This window comes from Melospiza melodia, chromosome 12 (genome assembly GCF_035770615.1).
Source record: "Melospiza melodia melodia isolate bMelMel2 chromosome 12, bMelMel2.pri, whole genome shotgun sequence".
NCBI lineage: Eukaryota > Metazoa > Chordata > Aves > Passeriformes > Passerellidae > Melospiza > Melospiza melodia.
In genome coordinates, this window is record NC_086205.1 from 2001754 (window position 1) to 2013431 (window position 11678).

Sequence of the window (11678 nt, forward strand, 5' to 3'; positions counted from 1 at the left end):
ACAATAATTCTTATTCAAGAGGCCCGGAAATTGACTTTGGGGGCAAAAATGAAAGTGTTTGTTCCCCATATGGTCACGGCCATTTTGGAGCAAAAGGGGGGTCACTGGCTATCATCCAGTCGAATGTTGCAATACCAGGCCATCCTGAGAGAACAGGATGATATTGAAATAAGGACTACTAATCATGTTAATCCAGCAGAGTTTTTACGCAGAGACCAGGAGGCTGGGGGACTGGTGCACGATTGCGTAGAGGTAATTGAACAAGTATATGCCAGCAGACCCAACCTAAAGGATGAACCATTGGAAGAACCTGAATGGGAACTATACACTGATGGATCCAGTTTTGTCGAGAATGGGACTCGCTATGCCGGGTATGCAGTGGTAACATTGGATCAGGTAATAGAAGCAAAGGCTTTGTTACCTGGAACTTCAGCCCAGAAGGCAGAGGTGATTGGACTCACCAGAGCCCTGTATTTGAGCAAGGACAAAAGGGTTAATATCTGGACAGATTCTAAATATGCCTTTGGTGTGGTTCATGTACATGGGGCGTTATGGAAGGAAAGGGGGCTTTTGAATTCACAGGGAACCAACATCAAGCACTGGGAAGAAGTGCTACAGCTACTGGATGCGGTACACAGTCCCAAAGCAGTTGCAGTAATGCATGTTAGAGGAGATCAGACTGCAGAAGGAGACGTTTACAGAGGAAATAGATTTGCTGATGTTACAGCACGGCAAGTGGCACGAGAAGTATGGACTCAAATGGAATTGGTACCGGTAAGAACAAATCCGGCTACCCCATACCTGAATCAGGAGCCCAAATATTCAATAGAAGATGGAAAACTAATAAACTTCCTAGGGGCACAGAGGAATCAACTTGGGTGGTACGTTACACCAATGGGACAAATAGTGGTACCTACCCGCATAATGAAATTTATTTTGGAATCAGAACATAATAAATGTCATTGGGGGGCAGAAGTATTGGTAAAATTTTTGAAGAATGAGATAATCTCTAATCAGATGTTAACAATGGCAAAAAGAGTTAATGCAATGTGCCTGGTATGTTTGAAAAATAATCCAGTAGTTAGGAGACAAATACAAATGGGAAAGTTGCAAGTCGGGCCACAACCAGGAGATTACTGACAAGTTGATTTTTCTGAATTGCCTAGGGCACAGGGATACAGATACTTGTTAGTACATTCTCAGGGTGGCGGAAGCTTTTCCATGTAGAACTAATCAGGCTAAGGAGGTGGTAAAAACCTTGTTAAAAGAAATAATACCAAGATTTGGAGTACCTTTAGGATTGTCATCAGATAGGGGTCTGCATTTTATAGCCGGGGTAGTGCAGGAATTAGCACGAATGTTAGATATAACCTGGAATTTGCATACCCCCTGGAGACCTCAGTCTAGTGGGCAGGTGGAAAGGATGAATCAAACCCTGAAAGGACAAATCAAAAAGATTTGCCAGGAAGCTAAACTGCACTGGCCTCAAGCTTTGCCTTTGGCCCTACTCAGGATTCGAATTAAACCAAGGGAAAAGGTAGGCGTAAGTCCATATGAGATATTATATGGCAAACCATATCATGCAACTGTATTAAAAGGGGAGGTACATGTGAATGGGGACCAGGCGATTGCAGAGTATGTTATGTCACTTAATAAGATCTTGAATTCTTTAAGAAATACGTTACAGTAGAATAGACCACTCACGCTGGAGAATTCTGTCCACGACATCCAGCCTGGGGACCAGGTGTACGTCAAGAAGCGGATCACGGATCCGCTACGGGAATCATGGAGCGGACCCCACCAGGTGATGATGACAACCTACACGGCGGTGAAGGTCCAGGGGATGGATGCTTGGATCCATTACACCAGGGTAAAGAAGGCACCGTGCCAATGGGAAAGTCAGATAGTGTCTCCAACCCGGATGATCTTCCGCGCAAAGCCGCTTTCTTAATTATATTACTGCTAGTAATCATGAGACTATTACCCGTTCAAGGGTCTACTCTAGTACAGGTTGAAGAAACAAAAGTTACAGTCATGGAAGGGATGGATGTTCAATTAACTTGTGTTATCTTTGACAGCCAGAGAGTTGAGGCCGGTGAAGTTATTGCAATGTGGCAACGCGGGGCTGAAAGAAGCCGAGGCAAGATAGGAGTCGGTTGGGATCAGGATAAACAACAAGGAAACACGGTACTGAATCTTACCAAGGTAACCACAAACGATACGGGAGAACATACATGTTTGGTCAAAATACGGGATAGTTTTGATTACAAAAGAATGAGTATGAGGGTTTTGCCATGGACAGGGGATCGTGCTGAAAACATAAAGGTTAATCCAGTATCAATGGCACTGGACATGTGGGATGGGCCACCTCTCAGAGTAAATTGTTCCTTCCTAGTAAGATCAAGATATCAAAGGAACCTTTGGGTCAAATGGTGGAAGCAAAATAGGGAACTGACCTGGGACAGAATAGAGGACGGGACCAGTTGGTGGGAGAAGGAAGGCAAAGGTTGTGGGTGGTCGAGTGTCACTAATCCTAGAATAGGAAATGCATGGTGGAGGCATGACAGAATGATGTTATCTTACAGAGACACGGTAGAAGGAGTAGACGGGAGGTTAATGATACAATAGAACGAAATACTGAGCAGGAAAACTTAGTGGTAGGATTAATCAGAGGTTTTGGGATCATGCAGAATGTGACTAAAATAACAGCTTGCCTGCCATTACCACAGGCTGCAGGTGAACCAATTCCCTGGGGAATAATACCGGTAACCAAAATGCCTGAAACATTCAAGAATGTTTCATGGTCCTGCCAGTCAGTTCCCAAACCAGTAGATGTATGGAGGGATTTGTGTATGACCATTCGGGCTATGACTAGAGGGGAATGTGAAAAGAAATCCAATCATTATGGTTGGATTCAAAATACCAGGAGGTGTTTAATTGCAACCCCAATAGATGAGCCATGCAATACAGTACGATTAAGAACGAAATCCCAACAAAATGAGATGAGTTGTCAGAATGTCACACAGAATTTTGACACCTGGAATAGTTGGAAGACATTATGGGGACCTAATGTTTTGGAACACTATAATTACCTTGGGGAAGTACAATGGTGCATCCAATGGTCAGGAGTAAAGAATCAGTCACATTATAGGGCCCTTATCACGTCTACATCTTCCCGAGAGTTCAGACCGCAGAAAGAGGATTGGAATTGTACTGAGGTTTTTACATGCGATACACCGGAAGACCGAATTGGATTGGTACCGGTGAAAATGGCATTAAAGTGGGGATGCGAGTGTAGGGGGTATGATCACACGGTTAGCAGAGAGTCCATGGATGGACCTATAGATTGCAGATATACTACTGTGCATAGCCCTGGAAATTTAGTCTGGGTGTTGGGACATGGACAGTGGACCACACATTTACCTCTAGATGGATCAGTAACACAAATCACCCTAGGGGTTCCCACATTGTGTCCATACTGGAAACAGAATAGATTGATCCAAAGGAAAGGACTCAGAAAGAGGGAAGAATCCCTAGAGGAGCAGTGGCATGAACCTGGCTCAGGAGTACAATTTGGATGGATATTGGAGTCATTATTCCCTCCGGTAGTGACATATCGAAACAGAGAAATGCTCAACAATTTGTTAGGACAGACAGAAAGGTTGGCAGCAGCTACTAAGAAGGGATTTAAAGATCTAAATTTGCAATTGCAAGCTACATCAAGAATGACCCTACAAAACAGAATGGCATTGGATTTGCTACTGTTAAAGGAACATGGAGTTTGTGGTTACCTGAGTAGGAGAATAGATCATTGCTGTGTACACATTCCAAATGTTACACTTGAAGTTGAGAAAGATATTTCTCAACTGGCAGAAGTGGAAACAAAAACCAAGGAAATTGAAAAGGAAGCACAGCATAACTGGATAGGAGCAGTATTTGATTCTTTGGGGCTTCACCTGTCTGGCTAGATTACGTCTGCTATACAATATGTACTAATGTTTTTAGTATTTCTAGTGACTATATGGATTGTATGTAGATGCCTCTTAGGTGTGATCGAAACGAAAAGAGGCGATCTCTCCAGTTGCTGAAGGCGATGACCCAGACTGTCAGGGTGCCGAGCCCAGGATGGCAGCGTCGGCCCGGGAAGTGGGCCGAGAGAGAGAAGGAAAGAGAAAAGGAGAGAGAGAGAAGGAAAGAGAGAGAGAGAGAGAGAGAGGGCAAAAGAGACCCATGGCAACCCCAGGGTCCCCATGCCTGGGGCTGCTCTCCCCGGCTCCGGCCCTGCAGCCAAGGGGCAGCACCGGGGGAAGGGCCAAGCACAGCACTGACAGCAGGGCTGTGAAGAGAGGGGCAGGGGGGACTAGCACTAAAAGATAAAATCAAAGCAGAGATTGCTGACTCTCCAAACCTCACAAAGCGGTTTGTTTTTCTTAAGTAAGATGTTTTTTGGTTTTTTTTTTCCTTTTGTGTGTTTTGCTTGCTGTTAAAGAGTTGGTTTTTTTTCCTGAAGAATAGGTTTGTAAAGCTAAAACAATTAAATGCGGCCCCAAAAGTAAAAAGCAATAGATGTAATACATCTCGTGTTAAAATTGGTCTAGCTTTTCTTATTTAACTAACTGTAACTCACAGAAAGAAGAATTTCCCTCTGCAGCTATTAGCACAGTTGGATAGAAGAAGAGGCTGCTATGGAGAAAGCCTTTAGCTAAACCCAGAAAGTTTGGGAAAAAAACCCACGAATCGTAAAAGTTAACGCAGTATTATCTTTCTTTTATTACTATGCTATTAAGAAGTCCTTTCAAGGTACTACTGAAGCAACAATCAGAATCACAGAAAGAAGGCGAATTCATGCCAGCAGAATCAAAGGACTTGTGAAGAAACCTGAGGAATGGACTATCACATTTAAACCGGGTGATACTGAACTGACTTTCCAATGGGGACTGAGTGGTAATAGTTTAGAAAAACCCAAATGATCCGAGAAATGTACAAAGAATAACACTGAATTAAGAAATAAGACAACGCTTATATCACTAGTTTCAAGCACTGCCTGAACAAAACATCTCCTTGGGGGAGGAAAACTTCAGATAGAAGGATCAAGACTGTTTTTGTATTCTGACCTTAGCCTGAGAATTGTACAGGGAAGAAGGGGAATTACCATTTCCATTAGTAAGCTTCATTTGATTCATTCCAATACTGGACATGCTATCTGGGTTGAAAGTAAATGCTTAAATTGTCAGAGTAATTAGTATTGTAATTCACAAAATTTATGCTCTGTTTGCAAAAAGGTGTTAAAGTAATAACTTTGTTTTGTGGATGGGAAATTCTAGTGCCTGTTGAATGGGAGATACCTGAGGAAAGGTAGGAGACCACAGTTAAAGAGTGTCGAAAACAATTTGCCTAGAAATTAGTTAAGAGAAGGTGTTGTATTCATATTGTTGTATGATTATATTTCCTGAGTCTCATACCTTCTGGGTGCTTTTCTCATGGCAGATCTTCTCAGCAGTGGTGTTGTTGCTTCTTGGTCAGGGCTCCTCTCCCAGGCTCTCCCTGACCACCCCGCCCCCTTTTATCTCGGTTACCTGCATGGGCTACAGCTGCTGCCCAATCAAGGACATCACAGCTGCAGCCCATTTACAATAACTAGAACCAGGGCGGGGTCACTAATACAATAGAGAGATCTTTAACTGCTATACATATACTTACAATACATAAGTTAACTCAGGCCCCCAGATACACATTCACTCAGCCCCCTACATTTCCCCCTTTACTTTTACCAATTTTACAGTTACAATATACATATCTGTCCCAGCTCTCAGGCTGCCACAGCTCGCAGCTGTCTTTACTTCTGTAGTCCCAGCTCTCAGGCTGCCACAGCTCGCAGCTGTCTTGAATACATACATAGAATATATACATATCCTCCTCTTTTTTTCTTTTTCTTTTTTTTTTTTTTTTCTTTTTTTTTTCTTTTTTTTTTCTTTTTTTTTTCTTTTTCTTTTTCTTTTTTTTACTTTTTTTTTTTTTTTTTTTTCTTTTTTTTTTTTCCTTTTTTACTTCTAGCAACTTTATAACTACAATACACATATTTATTTTAGCTCTCAGGCTACTACAGCTCGCAGCTGTCTTTAAACACACACACAAATCCCTAGATGTTCTATATTTTAGAGTCCCAGCTCTCAGCTGTCCTGAATACATACTTTACAGTCCCAGCTCTCGGCTGTCCTTTCTTCTGGAGTCTCAGCTCTCGGCTGTCCTTTCTTCTGTCCCAGCTCTCTGGCTGCCACAGCTCGCAGCTGTCTTTACTTCTCGAGTCCCAGCTCTCTGCTGTCCTTTCTTCTGTCCCAGCTCTCTGGCTGCCACAGCTTACAGCTGTCCGGGGGATTCCATACCTTCTTTCCTTGGCTGCATGTTCGAATCACGTCGGGGTCACCAGAATGTTGCATTTACATTGCTGTACAATTATATTTCCTGAGCCTCGTACCTTCTCTCGATGGTTTTCCCATGGCAGATCTTCCCAGCAGTGGTGTTGCTGCTTCTCGGTCAGGGCTCCTCTCCCCAGCTCTCCCTGACCACCCCGCCCCCTTTTATCTCAGTTACCTGCATGGGCTACAGCTGCTGCCCAATCAAGGACATCACAGCTGCAGCCCATTTACAACAACCAGAATCAGGGCAGGGTCACTAATACAATAGAGAGATCTTCAACTGCCATACACACAATACATAAGTTAACTCAGGCCCCCAGATACACATTCACTCAGCCCCCTACAAGAAGGTGACAAGAAAATAGAGGGCAAGACCAGATTGGCCGCTGTATTTCACCACCAAGAAGATCAAATACACCTGCTGTGGGTTGCAGCCTCACAGGCACGGGAGGTGGGAGTATAAGCCATACTGGACCTCTGTTATTCCTGTTTCTGGCACTCATTTGTTGCCTTTTCCCTTTCGGGATACCAGCAGGATTGTGTCACAAAGGCTACAGAAAGCATCACATGGAAAGAAACCAAAGTTCCTCCTTTATTACACACACCTATGTCAACAGCCACTGTTATAACCCCTCCAAATTAAGAACCTGCAGGCAAAACGGAGTAAATCATTGGATTACAAGAAACTTAGGAAAAAGTGGTAATAGATTTGGAATTGAATGTCCAAAAGGAGAGAGATGGATTTGTTTTAAATTTAATCTTGAAGACACAGTTCAAGATTTGGTAAAAAAAGAAATAATAAACGAAAAGGTAAAACCAGCACAGCAATCTAACTCTGCATTGACTCCAAATTTTCTGTTGAATCATGTAACAAGACTCCATGCAGTTACAGAAATGGTAGCAAATAAGGCTGCCCAAGCATTAGAGTTAATATCAAATCAGCTAAGCCAAACAAAAACTGTAGGATATCAGAATAGTTGGCTTTAGACTATTTATTGGCCAAAGAAGGGGGTGTTTGTGAAAAGTTCAATATATCAGATTGTTGAAAATTGATGACCACAGAAAAGTCATTCTAGCAAAAGCAAAAGAAATCAAAGAAGAAAAAATATATATGCATATAGTAACCCAGGTACCAGTACAAAAATTAGAAAGCAATGTTAAATCTAACTGGTGGGGTAATGTATTACAAGAAATGAAGATTTTTCATTTTGTGTTACAACTGTTTTTATGTTTCTTCCTTGTGTAATCCCCTGTTTTATTTTGCCAGTATAGTCCAGAAGATGCAAGTAGATAAGAAATATTGTTCAAGCCAAATTATATACAAAGAATAAGAGTGGGGATTGTGAAAAATGCATGTATTTTATGATTGGCCTTTTTGCAAATATTAAAATGAATGTTATATGTGTTGTGTTAGAAAGAAATGCTGTATTAATTCTCTTAAGTACTGTGTTAAATATAGTTTTAGGTTACAAAAATTGTTAAAAAATAGAAACTATGCTATGTAGATGCTTTGTTTAACAGAAAGGACTTGCAGAGAGATAGCAGTCACAGGGCACCTAGATCTTTCAGAGAAAGGGAATTTATTGCCTTCTTATCAGAAGAAATGAACTTCTTCCTGCCTTGGAGGCGCTGTTAGGATTAGAAGGAAGAAGCTGACAATGACCAGACAGAATCCTGTGTTTGAATGGAATTTATGCATCATGTATGAAGTGTATGAATATTCAACGGGCTATTGTTCTTAAGGGTTAATCCTTTGTTACCGGGGGTCCTTTCTCGGGTTCCTCATGCCCAGAAAAAGGTACCGGAAGTCCGTAACTCTTTGTTTTTCTTGTCTCATATTGTCTTAATTCAATTTGTCCAAACTGTTATTACTCTAATTGTGTTACTATTTTTTTGAACCATTTTATTACTATTGAACTTATAAAAATTTTAAAAACAAGTGATTGGAATTTTTCACAGTCCCCCAATGTACCAAAAACCCCAAATCCCAAAAAAAGCCTCCCAAAATCCTCTAAACTCCCCCAGACTCAGCGGGGCCGTCCTGGATCAGGGGGCACCGGCCGGTGGAACAGCAGACACTTCAGGGGGCCCTCGGAGCTCTTTGGGGAGGGGGCACCATGGGAGACCCCCAAAAACCGGAGGGGGGTCGCCCTGCAGTGCCCCCTCCCCCTGAAACCCCCTGACCCCGGCTCAGGGTGGGCCTGGGACCCCCAGGGACTCCCAAATCTCCCCCGGGACCCCTCCAGGAACCCCAAACCCCCAAGACTCCCCCAGTGTTGGCCCAGGACCCTCTGAGAGCCCCCCAGACCCTGCCCCAATCCCCTCTCAGGCCCCTCCCGCTCCCGTCCCGGCCGCCTCAGCAGCTCCCGGAGCGCTCCCGCCGCTCCCAGCGCCCCCCAGGGCACCCGCCCGAGACCGGGGGGCCGGGACCGGCTCGCCTCTGATTGGTTGAGGCAGCGCGGAGGAGGCGGGCGTTGTTATGGAGAGGCGCGCCGTGATTTGTTGGTTTGTGAAGTGCAGCGCAGTCATTGGTTGGTTCGGCGAGGCGCGCCGCTATTGGCTTGGGGAGCCCGCGCACGCGGCAGAGGTGAGCCAGGGGGAAACTGGGCGGTGTTTGGGGCGGGTCTGAGGGGAAATTGCGGATTGTTGGGGGCATCGACGGGAGACACGAGGGTGTGCGGTGGGATTGGCGAGAATAAGGGGATCTGAGGGGGCTTCGGTGGGTCTGAGGGGGCTTAGGGAGCTTTGGGGGAGCTTGAGAAGGTCTGGAAGGTTCTCAGGTGGGTTTAGGGAGATCTGAGGGGAATTGGGAGGGTCTCAGGTGGGTCTGGGGTGAATTTTCGGGGGAAATGGGGGGGTCTGAGAGTCCGGGGGAGGTTTTGGTGTCCAGGGTGGTTCTGGGCCAACTCTGGGGGAGGTCTTGGGGGTTTGGGGTTCCTGGAGGGGTCCCGGGGGAGATTTGGGGGTCCCGGGGCGTCCCAGGCCCACCCTGAGCCGGGGTCAGGGGGTTTCAGGGGGCGGGGGCACTGCAGGGGTTCCCCCCCCTCCCCGGTTTTTGGGGTCTCCCATGGTGCCCCCTCCCCAAAGAGCTCCGAGGGCCCCCTGAAGTGTCTGCTGTTCCACCGGCCGGTGCCCCCTGATCCAGGACGGCCCCACTGAGTCTGGGGGGGTTTGGGGGCATTTGTGGGGATTTCGGGGTTTTGAGAGGGGTTTTGGGGATTTCAGAGTGGCTTTTTTGGGCATTAGGGGATTTTGTTGGGAGTTTGGGGAGAATTATTGGGGTTTTTGGAGGAGAATTATTGGGTTTTGGGATGGTTGCGTGATTTTGGGGGGGTTTTGTTGATTTGGGGGGTTTTGTTGGGGTTTTGGGGTTTTCTTGGGGGGGAATTTATTGAAATTTTTGGGATTTTTTTTTTTTTAATTTTGGTGAGTTCCACTGGGATTTTTAGAGATTCTCCGGGGTTTTTGAGGGTTTTCTTATACTTATTGGGGATTTTGTGGCGTTTTAGTGGAATTCTAGGGGGGCTTTGGGGCATTCCCTGGGTGTGGGGACAGGCTCAGAGGCACCAAAATCTCCTTAAAAGCCCCAAAAGTCCCAATAAAACCCACTGAATCCCAATTAAATCTCTCAAAATTCCATTAAAACACCCTAGAATCCCAATAAAAGCCCAAAAATCTCTTGAAATCCTAATCATCCCAAAAATCGTGATTAAACTCTGCAAATCCGCCAAAAATGTCCCCAAAACCATAACATGTCCCACAAAATCTCCCCCCAAGATCCAAAGAAATCCTGGCAACACCCAAAAAATCCCACCAAAATCCCAAAAACCCCCAAATCCCCAGTGAATCTCACTGAATGCCCCCACAATGACAATAAAATGCCCACAGAGTCTCCTGAAAATCCCAATAAAACCTCCAGAATTTCTGAGAATCCCAAAAATTCCTAACAAAATCCCAGTAAAACCCCCAAAATTCAAAAACAGCCACAAAAATTTCAATAAACCCCCAAACACTCCCAGAAAAACTCCCCCTCAAAATGCCAATAAAGCCCCCCAAAATCCAAACCCCCCAAAATCCACAAAACCAGCCACTCCCAGTCAATCCCAGTATGATTCCAGTTGCTCTCAACGAGATCCCAGTGTAACCCAGTATGGACTCAGCTGCTCTCGCTGTGATCCCAGCGTGATCCCAGTCACTCCCAGCATAATTCCAGATGTCCCCAGTTCCTCCCATTATGATCCCAGTTGCCTCAATAACAGTCCCAGTCCCTCCCAGCAGGGTCCCAGTTGTGCCCAGTTGCCTCCAGGGTAGATTCAGTTTCCCCCAGCATCGTCCCAGTTGCTCCCAGCGTGATCCCAGCTGTTCCCAGTGTGGTTCCAGTGCCCCCAGTATGGTTAGAGACACTCCCAGTATGTTTTAGTTACCTCACAATGATCCCAGTCTTGCCCAGTCACTCCCAGTTTCCTCTAGCACAATCCCAGTTTCTATCTGTTGCTCAAAGGGTCGTCCCAGTTGCTCCCAGTATGATCCCAGTTGTAGTCTCAGTCCTCTCAGCATGGTTCCAGTACCTTCCAGCCGATCCCAGTTGCTCCCAGTGTGTCACATTTTCCTCCCAACATGGCCCAGTAGCTCCCAGTAACCCCCAGTCAGTTTCCATTCACACCCAGTATAATCCCAGTATGAGTGTAGCCAGTCCCAGTATGACCCAAATCACTTGCAGTCTAATCCCAGTTGCTCCCAGTCACTCCCAGTCTGATGCCAGTGCCCCCAGTGTGATCCCAGTTGCTCCCAGCATGGGCCCAGCTGTTCCCAGTGTGCTTCCATCACTCCACTGTGGTTACAGACATTCCCAGTATGGTCCCAGTTGAACCCAGTTGCCCCTGCTCTAGTCCCAGTTACTCCCCATATGGTCCCAGTCCCTCCCAGCATGGTCCCACTCACTCCCAGTTGCCCCCAGCATGGTCCCAGTTGTTCCCAGTGTGGTTCCAGTCCCCCCAGTATGGTTACAGACACTCCCAGTATATCCCAGTTGCCCCCAGCATGTCTGTAGTCATTTCCAGGCACTGCCAGTGGCCCCAGTAAGGTGTCAGTTCTCCCAGTATGATCCCCCAGTCATGCCCAGAATATCCCAGTTGCCTCCAGCATGCATCCAGTCCTTCCCAGTTCCTCCAGTTTGCTTGCAGCATCGTCCCAGTTTCTCTCAGTTGCTCCCAGTAGCCCAAAGTGTGATCCCAGTTGCTCCCTTTCAGCCACAATATGATC